Source organism: Pholis gunnellus, assembly GCF_910591455.1.
Source record: "Pholis gunnellus genome assembly, chromosome: 18".
Taxonomy (NCBI): Eukaryota; Metazoa; Chordata; class Actinopteri; order Perciformes; family Pholidae; genus Pholis; species Pholis gunnellus.
The window spans coordinates 7788865-7806835 of record NC_136545.1 but is presented as its reverse complement, the minus strand read 5'-3'; the positions used below and the strand labels follow the sequence as shown (position 1 = coordinate 7806835).

The following is a 17971-nucleotide window of genomic DNA, read 5'->3' as shown; positions in this document are numbered from 1 at the left end:
CAGTCCGACAGGCAAACAATGACATTTTGTGTTCGTTTTATCAGAGCAAATAAATATTGGCTTAGCGCCGATGGAGACTTGCGGGCTGGATGCTGTTTGTGATTCAGGGAATCAAGTGCTACGGGGCCCAAACGCGTGTTGTTGCATTCCATCCGCAGTCTCCCAACGAGGGGGAATCTATCTCCCTGACCTCAGCTAACACCCCGAGACATGCTGATAAACACTGAATATTTATCATACACTCTCTCACACACACACTGTCTCCCTCTATCTCTCCCAAGGAAATCCAAATACACATGTGTGCTCAGTCTCACCCTCACACGCTCTTTGACTCGAACACATTTTGTCGAAGAAAAGACACATAAACAATGTGAAATGTCAAACATGAAACCACATGCGCGCTCTCCCTACACACACACACACACGGACACAACAGCAGGGAAATGTAATATTTAGCGAAAGATGATGCAAGTCTGTTCAAGGACTGCAACAAAAGATGGACATTTGTTTTTTTTTGTTTTTTTGGGGGGGGGGACTTTCCAGAACAATATGTTGCAAGGAGTTGTGCACTGAGGAAATGACACAGACATATGAGTGATTTCAGTTGATGCTCACACACATTCTAATTGTTAATGTGACTACAAGAAAGTGTGAAACAAATAAATCATACCTGTAACATCTAGACGAACATTTTTCGTCTAGATTGTATTCGTTGTAGAGCAGCGACTCCCTTCTCAGAAACTTTGACCAAGTTCCAATCAGTCAAAATGCTTTCATGTAATTCCAAACCAAAGAGTGATTGTTTGGACTACATATCTGCTCAAGGGAAACAGCTCTACATTCCTCAGGGTGAGAAAAAACTCACGAGGGCTGTTTTTCATGTTCATAAAATCTCATAATTTTGCACAGAAATGTAAGGGTTGGCCGCTCCGAGTCTGAGGCCGTGGTTCTCTGTCAGAAGACGATGGATTGCTCCCTCTGGGTTGGGAATGAGTTGCTGCCCCAAGTGAAGATAAGGATAAGGAGCACAGACGCCCGGAGGAGTTGAGCCGCTGGGCGCTCGCCGGTAGAGTTGGTCGGGTCATCTGATCGGGACGCCTCCCGCCCACCTCTCGTTGGATGATTGATAATGTTGCTCCAGGGCTAGCGGATGTGCAAATAAGCAACCCTCTGCTGAGTTCGCCGTATCAACTTAAAAGGTTATCATGTCTCAATGTTGCCATATACAATACAGACTTGTTTGAAACACTTGTGATGCACGTCAATGTGCTTTCTGACGTTTTCAGACTTGAGACTCAGATTTGAGAACCAGCTGGAGATGAGAAACAAAAGGAGAGGCTGACATATTTTCCTGTTATGTCCTTGTCGGGGATGCATCAGAATGCATCAGAATAGTGTGTTTACACTACAAAACATATGTGGCCAAATGCATCCCAGACCGCTTCGGGAAGTGGTTTAAATGATCGGATCACAGTGTGTCTCGTGGGCTTTACACTCGTATTGAGAGCTGTCCAAATTGTGATCAGATCAACCAAGACACATGTTTATGCCGGGTGTAAACAAGGTCTCAATATATTTAGTGTTAGTGTGCGTGTAAACTATAATGACTTATAATTATTATTGACGACATAAATCATCTTCTTTTTCTAGTCCTGTTTCTTCTTCTTATCCCCGAAAGGAGTCCTTTAACTGCATGTACATAGCGTGATAAGAATAATGATTTCAGTCGCCACAATCAATACCTTGTTCACACCGACTTTTCTGTGCAGGTCTGCAGTCGTATATTGTCCGGTGTGTCTCCCTACAAGGCGATGGGTTAATTAAGTGATAGCGTGGAGAGACTTCCCCTTTGTTGAGTTAAAAGAGCTTTGTCCCCGGGTCAGTTGTCCTGTTCAAGCTTCCAGTTCTACTTCTCTCTGCCTCTCACTGGGAATTGGTGTGTCACAGGCTTTTCCATGCAGCACGTTTAAATGTAGGGACCTGAGAGGTGCCATATCTACAAAGTTCATTGATGGAAATGAAGAGATTATTAAAACTGTGTAATGCAGAGTCTCAGATTTCACTGTGCAGAAATGGAAAAGCGAGGGTTTAAGCCTGAGGAACCTCCCCCACTGGCTCCATATTTGATTGTAGAGCTGGTGTTACAATGTGTGACCTTTTGATTTTAATAATTTTGTATGTTCGCAAGGTGAGATTTTATATTGTGCATAATGTTTTACCTTTTATTTTAATGCCAGTAGTCATTTTGTCAGATTTCTTTTTTTGTGTGTTTTCCATCCACTCCAACAATCACCTTCACTAAGCCTATTTTAAGGTCATAATTTATTCACATTTTAGCATCCACAATGCTCTCATTAAGGTGATTATATTCAATGAGACACCCATCCCGAGGCAGAGTTTGGCATCTGCTGAGAATTAAAGCCATACAAAGAAAGACGGAATCAGTTTTGCTCAAACATTCATTTTACTCTGTTATCTCCAGGTAGGATTAGCACACGGCAGAGAATAAACTCATGACCTGAAATTCACATTGTTTAATTTTAAACTCAAGTTTACCCCACAATAGTCCGGGGGACTTTGTTCAATGTGAATTAGTTACTTAATTTCAGCTTAAATATATTAGGATGACATTTCGGGACTGAGGGCAAGATTAGCATTCATCTGATGTTCAGCTTTCATGTGTCGTCCACAGAAGGGACGTGTACACTTTATTGTAGCTAATATTGTTAACAATCATTTTTGTGTTATCATTGCAAGAAAATGTGGCAGGGATTGCAATTTAGAGGACTTTGCACGGCTCGAAGGTGACTGCCATTTTGAAAACTCTGTTTATCAGTGGGGAGCAGGCCGTTACTAATCCCTCGACCTGACCGGTCAGTTTTCCTTTTATTATTTTTGAACTGTTTTGGTATGCAGATGTCAACATGACAAACTGTTCAAAAGAAATTAGCAAAATTGCATGAGTCATATTAAAATAAAGTAGCCTTGTAACAATTCAAGTTAAGTTGATGGTAGATGAAGCATATGGGCACAAGATTCGACTTTAATTTGTCATTTGCTCAGGTAGTAGTGTACAAGGACATTAAAATGTTTGTGGATGTCTCAGTCAATTAAAAAAAATATGTTAAATACAATAATAAAATATTTACATTATATTACATAGACATTGGTCAATGTAGTTTTTACGGTTACATTTTAAAACCAACTTGCAGCAGTCAAATAGAAACATACATTATTTTTGTAACACAGGTTGCTGCTTTTGGCAGCTTTTAACTCCTTTATATTTATTGTTGTCTCGTATCAGTCCATATGGGCAACTCCAAGTGCCTCTGCAAGTGTGATTTAGAGCAGTGATTCTCAACTGGTGGGACCCGTTTGCCTGAAAAAAAAAGAAATCATGCGCTTTTATTTTGAGGGGGATTTTTTTATGCAGCGGAGTTTTTCACACTCCTTCACAGTATTTCAATCAGGAGAGACTTGTTTTATAGTTTAACAATGATTTATTACACATGCATCAAATATGAAAAGTGCAAAGTCTTTGGCGATTGGTCCTCCATCCTGAAGTACTATCACCGAGGGTATACTGAGGTCCAACAGGCCTAATCCCCCCTGGAGTCCAGACACTGGTGGTGGTGGTGAAGCGAGTTGCTGCAATCTGATGATGAATCAGGAGCATGGCTGTGATGCTGACTGGAGGTGACTGGGGTGGAGGAGGGTCGCGTCTGCTTAGCTGAAATGACAACTGACAGCAGCAGAGAGAACACGTTTAAAGTTGACAGCAACGATACGATTGGCTGAAGGAACCCGTGTGCAGAATCTGGTTGGATACTTAAAAGTGCACGCCCCCAATCAGCTGATAGAGTAATCCCAAGGAGAGGAGAGACAGAGATTACGAGTGAGTGTCTTCCTGACTGAACTTGCACTTGAGCTTCATTTGGCGTTAATGCCTTGTAATGCTAATATACACCCGCCATTTCACAGTATAGAAGAACACCCACAAAGTTTGTTTTCATGTGCTAATTGAGCGAAACGCAAGGACACCAACTACATGAGATATGAATTTTCTTACATTGAGGACAAAAGAGGGCAAAAACCTCAGTGTGTTTTGTGTTCTCCGACACCCTTGGAGGGGGAGGGGTGAGCGGAGGGTCACGTTGTCTGCAACGTCACCACTAGATGGCACTAAATCTCACACACTGTCCCTTTAAACTTACAAATGCAAACAAACACGCACCAGTTAAAACAGGTACCTTCCCAGCCTCCATTTTCAGGTACACCTGGCACGATGTATCAAGCCAAATATTATGTTGCTGAGATATAAGGATGACTAAACCACACCCATAAATTATTTATTTTGCAAACAGTGGAGAGGGTTACCAGAGGGTGACATTCCTCACTGACTTTATGAGATATCATTAAGAATATGAGTGCCTGCTGCTGCCTTGCTTTGTCCCAACTTGCCACATGTAAAACAAGGTTACATTTCTCACTGAATGATGCAGTCATGAACCTATATATACTGTATATATATATATATTGTACACCTAAATGTACTGCAGCACCTCAACTGCAGTACTTTAACGTGTTCTCAAAGGCTTTCATAGGCTCAATTAGGAAAGCAGTTTCCTCAGTCAGCTTCCTGAGTACCACCATTAAAAATACCCTCAAAACAGAGGAGAATATCTACAGAATAATCAATACTGCCTATCAGAGGAAGGTTTTTCATCCAGACACCAAGGACAGTCAATATTTCACAGCAAATTTATGGGTTATTTTCATCGATCAATAGAAAAAGAGAATCACATCTCCCATCGGAGCTCTGGCCTCAACACTGTCTAAAAGCGGATGAAAAGACTGATCCAGCAAAGCCCTGATGCACAACCACTGTGGCGATCAGGTCTGTTGTGGATGGGCAAAGAATTTTGATTTATTTTTTGTCACTTCTGCAATCTATCTGGAGGTTTTACGTAAGCATTACTGCTTGATGGCCCGGTGTGCTATCAAGGGACATCACAATCCTTGTTTAATAATGTTATTAACGTACGATGAGTTTTCTTTGCATTCATAATGTGAAAATGTGTTTGTGAGTGTGGACTCCAGCTGCAAAATCAGCTAGGAAATAAAAAACAGACGATCTGATAACAACCCCTCTCTCGGCCTCAGAGGATATCAAATAATGCAATTTGAAATTGCTCCCACAGCTTTTTATACTTCCTGATTTCAGAGTGGATTCTCGTGCCACATAGTGAACAGTAGGTGGGCAGCTTTATTTAGCTGATAATAACTGGCATGGGCAAACTTTGACACGTTTTTGGAGGGTTTTTTTTCCGCAGACACTCCTCATCGCTGCCGTCAGCTCACATCTTCTTGTATACAAGATAAAAACCGAGTTGCAGCTCCTGGCAGTACAGCGCGATGTCTTTAAGACCAATTCGCCTGAAACCCGAGCAGCTTCTCTCGAGAGCCACTGCCCGACATTCAGGCAGCTGATACAACTGCAGACATTCCAACGTCCTTTTATGCAGTTCATCAAACCTTTTCTCACATTATACCGATGTGTCTATTTCAATGCTCGACGTCAAAGCGGTGTGAATAACTGTTATGCCCTTGCAACAATGTCACACATCTTTATGTATCTATTCCATACCATAATGTCATGTTATGAGTGAGTATAATGACGGACACAGCTGTAGCATCGTTTTTCTTTGTCTTTTTTATTATATCTCTCCTCCAAAACTCGGGGAGAGGTCTGTAACAGGGTCAACCGAGAGCATTTCGGATTCATAAGGAATTGCATGTCATGGAGGCCGCCAGAGCGCACGTGAACGCTGTGATCATATCGCACCCAACCTACGGTTTAACAAGCTGGTCACAGGCAAGTAGTTCAACCTTGAGGCCGCTAGAATAATTGCGTACACAAACCATGAAAACCCTCGATAAGAAAACTAATACCTTTCAACGCCGTGTCATACCTGAAAGAATATAACCCTCTGAGCTGTGAAAAACCTGATCAAACATGCAAATATGTGTGTCATCTGTAAAATTGTTGGTGGCATGGCCCCTCCCCCTCCTCTGTGGCTTTGTTAAGCAACTGGTAAACACAAATCACATTACAAGAGGAGTCACAAGAGGAACCTGCTTTATATCCCACGAAGGAAATCTGCTTTGAGTGAATCTGCATTTTCAATTAAAGCAGCACATGAATGGAATGCTACGCCGTCCCACATGTGGGAACTCACCACTTATAGGTCCTTTAGTTCAGAACATGGCTAACGAGCCACCAAATCTGTCAGCACTAGTCTGGATGCCTTCCCATGTTGGACGTCAATGTCTGCCAATACACAATTTGTATGCTGCTGAAATGCCCAGCTTACGTGACTTATCTGTCTGTCATTGATGTTTTAGCTTTCTTGATTTTGGGCTGATTTTAGGCTGCCGACTTCACACCTGACCAGGGACTACGGATGAAAACCATAGCCTTCTGGCTAATTCTGGCATAGTAAGGTTTATTAGCATGTCCCTGAGAAAGAAATTAAATAAATAAAACAGTACACGTTGCTTTGGGAACAGCTACTTTGCCTGTGGAAGAAAAATATATATTTCACAGTGCCTTGGAAAGAGTGTTTTGAATTTTCTTTTTCTTTTCAAACCCAATTTGGGACTTCAAACTAGACATTCAGCAGTTCAAGAGGCCAATGACTCTTCCATTCGGGTCAATCAACCCAGCACAAGTCAGGTCCTGATCCTGGCTGGAGGCAAGTGTGTGCAGCTCAGCCGTGATGCCTCTGCTTCCCACCACACAATTCAGTCTCACACTACTGCCTTTTTCTCCATGCAATCCCTAAGGTTTTGTGCCACCATTATTTTTGGTGAAAGAAGAAGATGTGCAGGCCAGAGCAGGCTGTGGTGTGATGGCGCTAATGATGGTTTGATAATAAGACATTTATTTTTTTGCTGGGAGGTCAGGGTCAGTGAAAGAACAGCAACCTCTGAAAATGTTAAGGAAACGGTATCGGCCTCAAGAACACGCTATTCTGACATATCAGGATTTAGACAGCCTTCTCTTTCCTGGTGGGAAAATGTTGCCCGTGCAATAAATCAAGACGCCAAAGAGCAAAACACAGTAAAATGCACAAGTCGACTTGAACCAAATTAGTTTTGACTGTGTTTTCACAAGAGGAGAGTAACTAACATTTAAACTGCTTTACAGTCCTGGAATATGGCACATGGTCTGCCTGGTATTTAGAGATGGGTCTGCAGAGACTATCTGACCTACTTGCTCTAAATGGACCCTGACGGTGGCAACTTTCATTAGATGCCTTCCATCGGCCCTTGCAGTGCTGAGCCAAGGATACTTTTCAAAATTGAGCGATGGTGTTTGTCTGTCAGGTAGGACGTATGGTAATTTGTTGTTGTTCACCTTTGGAAGCATTTCAAGTCAGTCAAACCACTTTGGCTTGGCCTGGAGGCAGAGCTGTATAGTTTCATGTCTGGGATCAAAGGAGCAAAACTCTCCCCTGTATTTACTGCCACTCTGTTCGATCTGACAGATGGGTTCGATGGGTTGCTCTCACAGCAACTGTAAATTGTAATTTACAAAACACGAGCCTCCAGCTCAGCAAATGTCGTAAATTCTGCCTTGGAATATGCTTGTTTCCCCGAGTCACACTCTGGATATGTAGCCTACTATAGCGGCAGCAGTGATCATAGCTTTCACTGGCTGATAAGTGTAAAAAGTAAAAGTCTAAGTTTAGCCTGTATTTTGACTATAATGGAGGAAGACTATTCAATTGTGGTACTCTGTAACAGCCCTGCGGGGGTAGGGCCCATAAGGTAATGGCCCTATTGCGAAGTTATTGCTAAATAAAGTGAAAGCTGCCACATTTTATATGCTCAAATAGTTAAAAAAATAATGCAATTTTTAAATTTTATGTTCATTGATGTTCATTATGTGCAGTAGGGTCGGGCCAAAGTGGTACCCGTTGGACCCTAGCATACTAAAAAGACTGTAATTCTGTAACTACAAGGTCTATTTTAATACATTTGTTGATGTTATATTAAAGGGAACACTTGTGAGATCTGTTCAGATGTGTACATATTGTGTATATGTTACTGGTTAATAGTAAATGAAGATGGCACACAGCTCAAATTGAAAATTGTCAGGTTCGCCTGAAAAGAAAAGCACTGAAAGCATGAATATCTTTTTTTAATGATGCATCTGAAAGTTTAAACCTCTCCCAAATCATAGCACAACACATCAGCAGTCTCTCTGCACATTTTTACTTTGAAAAAGTGAAGAATGTTAGAGAGGTTTCAGTATCAGAGAGGTCAGGCGAGGTCATCATTTTGGAACCAGATGTTCCAGCTGTTCCAGCTGTTGCAGCTGTTCCATTGTACTTTTATATACTATATAACTATATATTTCACTTGTTTTATCACTAATAGTGTTCAATCTATCCAAATACAGCAGTTTGGCATCATTTTGAGAGCCTGAATCCTCTCTCAGGCTGTAAACCATGGATGATTCTAGTCTGAGCTCCAGTCTTCATGTGTGTATTGGAAGCTCAGCCAGCCTTATGATTGGTCAATTTTAGAAAATGACACATTTTTAGACTGTCAGAGACATAGGAATGTGGTAGTAAATCCATGGTGTTGATTGACAGAGTCTTTAGCCAGTAAAAATCGAAAAAACACCTTTCACCCCTGTGCGTAAAATTCCATTCGCCAAAAGTCTGACCCCTCCCCCGGGGTCCCACAGGTTAGGTTGACTGCCCCATTCTCCAGGAAAGAGATGAGAAAGACACAGGACATGCATAGGAGCAGTATTTAGCAGGCAAACGGGGAATTATGCCGGTCTTTTCGTGATTCAACTGCAGGTGAGGTGCTGGCTGTGATTTGTTTTCGGTGAAGCGGTTTGTTGTTCTGGCGTTTGTTTGCTTGCAGCTCTGTACTGGTTTCACGGAGATAAATTCTGAAGATATCGCTGGATTCGTTGCAGCGTGCTTTCTGGTATGTTGGTTGGCGGCGTTAGCCATTAGCTTTTTGTCAGTAGAGCTTGCCGGAGTGCGTAGCTCGCTGAGTCATGGCGAAAAATACGTGATATTGTGGTACATCTTCTTGTATATAGTATTAGTTTGTGTATAATTGTGTTTGCAGTGTGTAACATGGTTATGTTGCCCAGACTTTTTTCTTTAACTGAGTATATAACATGTGTGTAACATCATTATATTCGTTTCTGAAAAGTGCTTTGTATGCTGTAAGCTAAACTTTTCTCCATGGCCCCCCACCGGGGGCTCTCGGGTCAGGAAGGGTATAAGATTCAATTAGCTTGCAAACTTTTTTCCCCCTAGTGACCGGAAGCCTGCGCGAGAACTACGACCATGGACTGTGACTACAACGCGGCACCTGAGACAAACATGTCAGCATGTGTGACGTACAACAGCAAGTGAGGAAAACCATGCGAACAGCTGACGTCGCGGCCAAACACTTGGCGAGGTGCAGCCCCCCCCCCCCCCCCCCACCCCACAGGTGTCTTTAATAATGCAGCTCCGCGAGGACCGCAGGTAGGACTGACCGCCACCACTGCCCCTGTCAAACCGTAGTCGACCTGTTCATAATGCCACAGACGTTTTTAAACAGTCCAATTTATTATTGCGTAGTGCGAGAACTAGTAGGGAAACAGCATGAAGGCGGACGCTGCGGTTGGTGTTTGCTGATAGTTAGCCTCGGCCCCGGGCGTCAATTAAGTGGACCCAGCCTTCACTGCGTTAACACGCTTCCTGACTTTGGTTTCCCCCTATTTAGGAACATGTTAACGGAAGATGGGGACCCACGCAGGCGTAAGCGGAGCCGAGAAACTGGAAGGATATTATCCTGAGAAACGCCAACTTCGGTTATTACAATGGTGAGTTAACAGTTAACGGCTTTTTTGTGTTTTTGTTGCGCCTTAACGTTACAGGAACTTGCAGGCTGCCTCGTGCACACCTGCAGCTGTCATTATCGCGGTCTGTGCTGTTGAATGTACGCTGGAACTACACAGTCTTGTCATAGGTATACACTCAAACACACGCACACACACACACACATCTTTCATTTTATCGCGTTTTTGCCGTTTTGTCGTTGTCTTTTTGGTTCCTCCACTTAATGTCCATCTCCACTTGTTATGCTTGTCCCCAAACCAGCTTTGTTGACATTTAAAAGGCGGGACCACCTTCCAGCTTCTTAATGTCAGTCTCCCTGTTGACCCTTAAGATGGCAAAGGTCTAAAGAGTGTACCACAGACACATGTTGTTTATTTATGTATTCATTCATTATTCAGGGTGTATCTCTTTTGCACAATAGAACGCTCTTAATCCAAGGTTTGTGCTCATGCTTTCTGCAGCAACAGGTTAGAATGTGGACCGGATCAAAATGTGTATCGTGATGATAAAGTCCCAGTGGCTGTATTATCCAGATGTATGTTTGAAAGACACCACAGATTTTGGCAAAAAAAAAAATCCATATTGTGCCAACATCCTGTGATTGATTAAGAAATAATTGTTTTATTAAAAACTAGGATACGAGTATACAACCACCTACGAATACAGGTGCTATCAGTCGTAAGTGATTTGAGGGACACGGTACATTCCGTTTAATACTAAATGGCCAAGCAGGCGTATTCATCTCAGGCTTATTCATTTCATGGTGTGTGAAGCACATCCTGCAGTTGTGTGTAATGGAGATTCATTTGTGGGAGCATATGATAATAAAATGCATTGGCGTTCTAATAGAAAACGGGTTATTGAAGTTAAACATTTAGCCTATATTTTCTACAGATGATAATCTATGATTGTTACTCTTTTTTTTTTAAACAAATTACCTTTGATTTTTTTCTGTGCTATAATATTTGTCTTTTTAGAGTGGGTTGAATTGGCCTGCATCGGGTCACCAGACTAAATGATACGTGAACAAACCGGTGGGTGGACCATGGGTATGTAGGACCTTTACACACATCACCAGTATGTCTACTAACGCGATCATGAGGACATTATTCATTATTTTTGATGCTGATATACTTATCCTCAGGGGTGGGATTATTTATGAATGTTTCTCATGTGTTATTGTTGTTGTTTTGTTTGCAGTCATTTCCCGTACGGACATGTGGGGAAAACTTCATAACATAATGCATAAACATGTTGGAGAGGAGAGTGGGCAAAGTATTCGTTTTGACTTTCACTACCAGAGGGTGAGTGAACAGTAGGCAGACAGCTTCTGACAGGGTTACACACAACACATGGGACTCATTGGAGTGCATTCTTTAGACGAGGAGACATGAGGAGGCGTTGCTGGTCGTGCTGGGTGATATGGCAACGAGAGATTTGTCAAGGAAAACGTAATAGTTCCGGCCACAATCTCCATCAGTTATGAGAAAAGCTATACTCGCCGGCGTAATCGTTAAGATTTGGGAGGCGCCGCTATAACTACAGCAACGTGTCACGAAACCTGAGCGGTGAGATAATTAGTTTAGCCAAATTGTTTCAACCTCTTCGTTATTATTTATTATTAATCAGTAATCACATTAAGGATATTGACTGGGAAAACTACAACTCCGGGAAGTATTGAAGTCAGTGCATGAACTGTGATGGAAGTTCACAACAGACAGTTTGGGTGATAACTCGACTGTCACATTTACACACAAATCAAGTGACGATTTTACGGAGCACAAATCGTGGCACAGACATTAACACCACTACCACACACACACACACACACATACACACACACACACAGCATGCACTTAACACACAGTGGCAGCTGCGGCATCATGTCGTCAGTGTGGAAGATCTTCCGCGTGAGTGAAGAAGACATAAAGCTCTGAAATTGTAACACCTGCGAGATCAAAATCTGCCTGGGAGGAGGTGACATTAAGTGTGATGTTTATAGAGATATCGCAGGTGTCGCACCTGTTGTCTCCTGGGAGAGTAAAACTTGTTCCATAAAGTGGCATATACTGCAATTAGTTTTCAGTTGGGCTTCATACATTAACCTGGAGCACTTTTATTTTTGAGATTTCTTTGAGTGAGAGAACTTCATGTCACAAGGTGCAACAAAACGATGGATTCTTATTTTCTTTGAAAGAAAAGTTACACAATGTTTCGGTACGCTGTCAAGTTATAGTTCTTTAGAAAGAAAGAGGATCAGAATTGGCACGTGAGACTTTAGAAGAAATTGGAGATATAGGCCAACACAATTGCATATCTAGTCTTCACTTCGGTAATGTTGCCGCATTCCCAGATCGCAGCAATAAAACGTGTAAGACATGTTATCTTCACCGATAGTAATGATGGCTCACACTACCAAAAATACGATTCAGTATTTTTTTTAAATGTGCCTACGCCAGGTAGACAAACCAGGTAGTGGAGTGGGAAAAAAGAGATTACGGGGGGGGAGCTGCCGGTTAACCATGCAGCTCACATAGCCAGTTGAGATTAAACCACTGAGTCAAATAGCTTTGTATGGGCTCTGGCACACGGCCGCCCCCGGGCCTGGATGTGTCGACATCAGGAGACGCCCTGTTAAACTGGTGCTCCCAATGGCGCCTGTAATCACAGAAAAGACTGCCCTCTTGGGTATTATTGCGATAATAAATGACTTTCAGGAGCCATTTATTTCAGTTCAAGGTCCTGAAATGTGGCGCTGAAAGTTCCTGAACATTAAATGATAAATGTGTCAGGAGCTGATCAACTATCCATTGCACAAGCAGCCTGAATGCCATATCGGCCGCATTTGTTAGAAAGAATAATGGTGCACCTGTGGTGTTTCGTGGCCTTGGCGAAGTGTGTGCCCGAGAATATTTTCCCGAGAGACAATCCATCATCTTCTCAATTCCCACTGTCATGTTGTGCGCTGGCTTTAAATATTTGAGAGTGCGCGTGCGGCTTTTCGGAAAAGAAAGTTATTTCTCCGCGGCTGCCGACATATATTTCACTTGAAAACACTTCGTCTGTGGCATTTCCCATTGTTTTTCCTTAAAGTGTAATAGCTGTAATGCAATGGTATCAGCTCGCAGCAGAAGGTCAACTTTAAAAGGTTTTTCATTACTGTAAAGGTCAGCGCTTCCAGGTGTGAAGCATTGCCGCGGCAGAGAAGAAGCTGGGAAAGTCAAACACAACACAAACAACAACATTTAATTGAATGAATTGTCTCCAACTGTATTAGACGTATTTATTTCTTTGTTGTCTTTAAGTTTGGCTAAAGGTGTGCACACATTTATCGTAAGAACACCCATTGTTGCTATACTTCCTCTTGTATGGGAATGTGTGTGTACATGCTGTATTTGTATGTATGTGTGTGTGTGTGAGCGCATGCTGTTCCTTCCACTACCCTGAGCGGTGGCTAGGGGGTGCACTGTGGACACGGTGTGTGTATGGGCAAGAGAGGGAGAGATGGGGAGAAAGAGAGGGAGAGAGAGAGTGTGTGTGTGTGTGTGTGTGTGTGTGTGTCTCAGTAATGTATTCCTGCCTGTGGCTGTGCTGGTCACATGGGGAGAGCAGCCTGTTTAAAACAGCCTCAGCTCGCTCACTCAGAGCAGTGCGAGACACAGAGACAGGCGCACACGTTCTCTCCCTCTCTCCCTCTCTATCTCTTTTACGCACGCATACACACACACACACACACACACACACATGCTCATGCACGCAGACGGCAACTTTCCTCTATCGGACTGATACAACACACACGCCGGGATAGACGCACTCCCCTTGCTACGGTGGAGAAGAGGATAAGGAGTGACAGATCAGAAAAAAACAGAGATACAGGAAAGAAAAAGAGAGGAGGTTCCCCTGTGAGTAACCCATTTATTTTTCTTTTCTTCTCATATTTGTGTTATTTAGATTTTTTTTTTTTTTTGGGACTTCTTCAGCGCTGTCTGACCGGGAACTCAGAGAGGGGAAAAGAGAGTTGGATGGAAGGGACTGTGAGGGTACTGGGGAGGGGGGGGGGTTAAAAGGAGGAAAGGTGACAGAAGAGAAGCGGGGATGGGGGTGCTAGTGCAACGCCCGGCTGCCTCTCCATCAATATGTCCCTCTGTCTGCGGGATCTAATGCTGTTAATTAGCAGCGTGCGCTTGGAATGAGAGGAATGCTGGCGGCGCGCGGAGCTGGAGTGGAGGTTTTTCTTTGCTTTGGGACTCTTGCGCTCTCCTGTGCGAGCGTCTGTGCATGTCCTCTCTGTTTTTTTGTTTTTTTCTTGTTGTGTTTTGCATGCCGGCTGCATCGTTGTTGAGCAGATTCCCGCGGAGACGCACGCCGCTCTGGCTGTGACTTATAGAAAGTCATTGATATGCAGATGGCAGGGTGGGGGGGGGCGTAGAACGCTCCGCTCCGGCGATATGAGTGATGTCTCGCAGTGGACAGTCTCTCCTCCTCCTTATCTCCTCCGTCCACCCGTATCTGTCCCTCACTGTCCTACCGACTCGCTGTCTCCTTTCTCTTTCATCCTCCCTTCTCTCTTCCCTCCCTGCTCCTCTTCTTGTTGCCGCCGCTGATCTGTTTCTCCCACGCACTCTCACTATCCTTCCCCGTCTCTGTCTTTTCATTAACTTTTCTCTCCCCGTCCGCAGCACCCCTCTTGTTTTTTTTCCTACGGCTCCTAAGCCCTACATGCTCTTTTTTTTCTCCCCCCCCTGCTCTCTTTCCCATTTTCTCCCCCACGCTGGTACATGCCGGTATACATAGTGGATTCCTCGGTTGCATAGAAAGAGAGAGGATCGCAGCGTTGTGAGGAGGGAGAAGGGGGTAAGAAGGAGAGAGGAATGAAGTGGAGAGTGGAAGGAGGGTAGGGGTAAGGGGGGGGGGGGGGGGTTGGGGGGGGCATTGAAAAGGCTGACACTGGCTCGGACAATTAGCCCGGGGAGTCTGTCCTGGGGTGCTATTCTGAGAGAGGCTTTGGGCCCTGGGCGCTGGGTCATGGGATGCCTTGACCCCTCCAGTCGACAGCTAGGCATGGGAGCCATTATCACGGGCCTGATTGATTAGCACTGAGCGGAAATCCCTTTTCTCTTCCCTCCTTGGGAGAAAAAGATGGGAGCTTTTTGTCCTTTTGCTGCTGCTGGTTTAGTATCTGCCCGCCTGAATGTGGAAGGCTCTGGCTCTTCTTTTTTTTTTTTTTTACTGTTGTCAGTTAAGGAGGTCTGGTCTCTATATATCTTCTCTCTCTCTGGGCTTGTCTTTTTCTCTCTTAGGCTTTTTTCTTCTTCTCCTAGACAGCACGTGTGTGTGTGTGTGTTGGAGTGGATACTATACTTATTGAACTAACAAGACAGCCAAGTTGCCCTCTGTGAAAGACGCTGCAAAGATTTGTGGGGGGGGGGGGGGATTTCCAAATACACAGACCTGATTGTGTTTTCACATTTACTTTTTTTCTGTTTCATATTATGCACCTGCAGAGATTGTTAGTGGTGCACATTAGAGGCTACCTGGAGGTTAAAAGGAGAGAGAGAGAGAGAGAGAGAGAGAGAGAGAGAGAGAGAGAGAGAGAGAGAGAGAGAGAGAGAGAGAGAGAAAACTAGGTGACAAAAAAAAAAGATTTGAAGAAAAATGTGATAAAAGACGAGTGGTTGGGCAGCTCGGGAAATCAAGCTCCTCTCTTCAGTTTGTACGTTGCCCTTTTTACGGTGTCTCCATCTCGTTGCACTGTTTTGACCCCCCCCCCCCCCCCCCCCCCCGGTCCCATGTCTCGCTAACTCTCGCTACTTACGCTCTCCCTCAACACCCCCCCTCCTCAGACTGGGAGTTTAGCGGGGTGTTTAGCCCGGCTCACGGCTGATCAAAGCGGTGTGTGTCAGACCGAGCTTAGCCCAGGCACTCCTAATGGAGCACCGTTTTCATGCCTAGTTGGTGGTGGAGCGGGAGGGAGAGGTCGGGAGGAGGAGAAGAGGTGAAAGGGGGGTGCAAATAGAAACACTGACATAAAGAGTTCAAGGGAGGGAAAGACAGACAGACAGGCAGGCAGACAGACAGATGGAGAAGAGGGGGTACAAATAAGCTAAGAGCGGCACAGGCAAGCAGATGAGGGCAGACAGGCTAAAAGGGGAAATAGTGAAAAAGAAAGTTAAAAAAGAATACCGGAGGCAAAGACACTTGTTGTCAAAAGCACACAGAGAGGCGCAAAGCCCGAGACGGGCGCATAGCGAGACAGAGACAGGCAGTAAATGTCTCTCCATTTTTTAATGGAGGGACCTTGCACCAGTGCATACAGTTAAGGCCAGCACAGGATAGCTCCCACACATGGTTTGGTTTTAGGCTGGAAGCAACAGCAGACGGGAAGAGGCCTGTGTGTGTGTGTGTGTGTGTGTGTGTGTGTGTGTGTGTGTGTGTGTGAGAGAGATAGAGAGAGAGAGAGAGAGAGATAACGAGACAAAGAGAGACGTGTGTGTGTGTGTGTGTGTGTGTAGGTGTTTGTGTATGTGTGTCTGTGTGCATGGCAAGCATCTGTGTGCCCGTCTGTGTCCGCTCATAACCCACCAGACAGGCATGCATGTAAACCGTATATATTGATTTTTAACTGACCATAAAAAGCCGCCCGGGCTTCTTGGACAATGACCCTGAATGTTAACGTTTTTACGTGTTCTTATTAAGACATTTTTTTCCTGAAGAGGAAAGTAATTTCATTTCTCAGTGGACTAAGGAGGGGTGAAAAAAGTGAGAATCATAACCTTGAGAACGGAAAAGTCCGTACACTGGAGAATGGGACTTCCGTCTTATCAAGGGGCCGGTGATGATTGAGAAAAAGACGGTGGTGACATTATAAAGTGATTCTCAAGGAACTGTGGGGCACAAATTGATTGAGAAGTGATGTCGGGGTTGATTAACTGTCACTTAAAAGGCTGCCACTCAAAGCGTGCGTGCATTCCTGTTTCTACTGTCGATACTTCTGAACTTGTATTCTTCTCTCCCCCCGACATTCTTTCTCTTCTATTTCTTCCTTTCCCTTTTCGTCCACATAATCCATTCTTTTACTCATTTCTCTGTCTCCTCTCCTTCTCTCATCATCCTTCCAACTTTCCGTTCCCTTTTCTATCCCTCCCTCCCTTGCTCACCCTCCCTCTCTATTGCAGGCTTCCCACCCTGCATCCTTCTCTTTTACTCTCTCAGGTCCACTCTGTTTTACCTTCTCTTCACCCCCCCCCTCTCTCCTTGCCTCTCCTCTCCTATCCCCACCTTGCAATGCTGGTGTTTATGCTTCAGACAGAAGAAAGGTAAGGTAAAACTAGGATAATATTTCCCCTAACATACTTACTGCCTGGGTAAACATCCTCGGACAGATGTCCGAGCGTGGGCCTGATCAGAGGGGGCGGGTGGTGCGAATCTCACTGCTGTAAAGTACACAAAGGCAACAAATTGGAAGCCGGTGTGGAGAGGGAGGGAGGGAGGGAGGGAGGTGAGGGGAGGGATGAAAAAGTTTTTTGAGGGCACAGGGAAGGTTGGGTTCTGAAGCTTTTTTTTTATAAGCAAAGAGCAATGTAGGAAACCTTCACGGGAAGTTCGCAGGCTTCTTCCTTTTAGCAGCCACTGACCATCGCTATCGAATGACAAACGTCCCTTTATTATAAACAATATGAGCTTTTGGCTGGTGTCTCTGCGAGCAGGTGTCTGTACTGGGCCAAAGATTGCATGCTGGCGAAAGAACAACTAATCTACAATCGCAGGTGGACTGTGAGGTGGACTGTGAGCGTTCGTCAAGTTGATAGCGCTCAATTTGGATCTCCAGCAAGTAGCTCTATAAAGTAAAGTGTGAAAAACTAAGTGGGCTAAACCTGCGTTCACTTTGTCAGACACATTTAATCAACATTTCATAATTCATGCTGCTCATCTAAGTTGCAGTTTCATTCAGCTGCCACTAAAAACTGTTACGTCTTTGCCGCCTCAACCAGCTAAAAGGAGATGACAGATGTCAACTGAATCTTTGAGTTTGAGATAATTATTACTTTAGA

General features: G+C 44.1%; 1 protein-coding gene across 1 annotated transcript in view; it reads left to right on the top strand.

Moving 5' to 3' along the window:
• The first annotated feature begins 13594 nt into the window (after positions 1-13594).
• The window catches only part of cntfr (ciliary neurotrophic factor receptor), a 200479-nt gene continuing 196102 nt past the window's right edge, over positions 13595-17971 (top strand). Inside the window, exon 1 of the mRNA XM_079179221.1 lies at positions 13595-13822. The gene's annotated coding sequence lies outside the window, so the exon portion shown is untranslated. The remainder of the gene's footprint in view (positions 13823-17971) is intronic.